General features: G+C 30.8%; 1 long non-coding RNA gene across 1 annotated transcript; it reads left to right on the forward strand.

Moving 5' to 3' along the window:
- The first annotated feature begins 736 nt into the window (after window positions 1-736).
- LOC134756851 (uncharacterized) lies at window positions 737-2,115 on the forward strand. Its single transcript, XR_010130147.1, has 2 exons — window positions 737-1,067; window positions 1,156-2,115. It is a non-coding gene; the product is annotated as an uncharacterized lncRNA (long non-coding RNA).

The following is a 2,115-nucleotide window of genomic DNA, read 5'->3' on the forward strand; positions in this document are numbered from 1 at the left end:
TTAGCTGACCTCTAAGGATCCTGCCAGCTCTAAAATTCCATGTGCATTTTAGATATTTAAAATCCAAAATTTCCATTTGCCAGTATTAAAGCTCTTTTTGTTAAAGTTCACTCAATTTGCACATTGCTGACATGAAAATTCTTGGGAAAAAATCTTGAAATGTTTAGTTCATTCATCAATATCAATCTGACAATCATGGGCTTTGAACTGTAATTATTCACATTGTTCCCACTTCACTACAATGCAAAATATGTAAACAGTTCATCTCACTGTAATAAAATATAATTGGCTTTCCTTTGTATTCCCACAGCTCAGCATAATGCCTAGAACAGGCTAATTATATAATGATACAGGTTTAACTGAATGAACAAATGGTTGCATGGATGAACAAACAAATTAACCTTTTATCTTCCATTACCATTGAAGACAATGTAGAAGTAAATAAAGAAAAGATGTGAAACAAGTCTCTCACCTGAGGGAGGCAGAGGTTCTGCTAATTATACCAAATTTCCAGTGGTTAAAGAATGAGTGAAGTGGGAATAGTAATATGAGGCCTGTTACTTAGGGGGAAATAGGTCCTCATTTTAAAGAATAGTTGACATGAACTTCCAAAAAGCTACACATATTTCATAACTAGCTGTGTATTATGTGGTGTTTCTATTTCAAATTTAAGATACCTTTTTATGCAAATATACTACATAAGTCTAGCTAATAAACCATATTAGGCCTGCTCAATCTGAGGGTTAAAAAAAGTTGTGTATGTTTCAATTCTACCAAATATTACCTGCTTACTCTTTGCTTAATTGAGCCTCTCTAAAAATCATTTGGATCATGTTTGTTTGTTCGTTTGTTTGTTTTAACAGAAAGAATGCAATGAAGATTGTAACTTCAAAGAACTAATTCTGGAAAACCATTACAACACATATGCAGCAGCTAAATGGACACACAACGGAGGGGAAATGTTTGTGGCCTTAAATCAAAAGGGGATTCCTGTAAGAGGGAAAAAAACAAAGAAAGAACAAAAAACAGCCCACTTTCTTCCTATGGCAATAACTTAATTGCATATGGTATATAAAGAACCAGTTCCAGCAGGGAGATTTCTTTAAGTGGACTGTTTTCTTTCTTCTCAAAATTTTCTTTCCTTTTATTTTCTAGTAATCAAGAAAGGCTGGAAAACTACTGAAAAACTGATCAAGCTGGACTTGCGCATTTATGTTTGTTTTAAGACACTGCATTAAAGAGAGATTTGAAAAGTATACACAAAAATCAGATTTAGTAACTAAAGGTTGTACAAAATTGTAAAACTGGTTGTACAATCATGATGTTAGTAATAGTAATTTTTTTCTTAAATTAATTTACCCTTAAGAGTATGTTAGATTTGATTACCTGATAATGATTATTTAAATATTCCTATCTGCTTATAAAATGGCTGCTATAATAATAATAATGCAGATTATGTTATATAAGGTATATCAGACCTACAGGCTGCTGGCAGGATTTGTCAGATAATCAAGCCACACTAACTATGGAAAATGAGCAGCATTTTAAATGCTTTCTAGTGAAAAATTATAATCTACTTAAACTCTAATCAGAAGAAAAGAATATTCTCAAAAAAATCTATTATGAAAGTCAATAAAATAGATAATTTAACAAAAGTACAGGATTAGAACATGCTTATACCTATTAACAAGAAGAAAATTTCTAATGCTGCTCAAGTGGAAAGGGTATTGCTAAAAGGATGTTTCCAAAAATCTTGTACATAAGATAGCAACAGTGATTGATGAGATTGATGAAAATACAGTACTTCATCTTACTTGCCACTGAATAACATTTTATAATTCCTCAAAGTAAAATTGAGAAATCTTTAAGTTTTTTTCAAGTAACATAATCTATCTTTGTATAATTCACATTTGGGAATATGGCTTTTAATAATGTTCTTCCCACAAATAATCACACTTTTTTCCTATGGTTACAACATTAAACTCTATATTGAGTTGTTTTTGAACTTACTGTTTTGTTATTTATGTTATTTATAAAAAAAACCTTAATAAGCTGTATCTGTTTCATATGCTTTTAATTTTAAAGGAATAACAAAACTGTCTGGCTCAACTGCAA

This window comes from Gorilla gorilla, chromosome 13, assembly GCF_029281585.2.
Source record: "Gorilla gorilla gorilla isolate KB3781 chromosome 13, NHGRI_mGorGor1-v2.1_pri, whole genome shotgun sequence".
Classification (NCBI taxonomy): domain Eukaryota; kingdom Metazoa; phylum Chordata; class Mammalia; order Primates; family Hominidae; genus Gorilla; species Gorilla gorilla.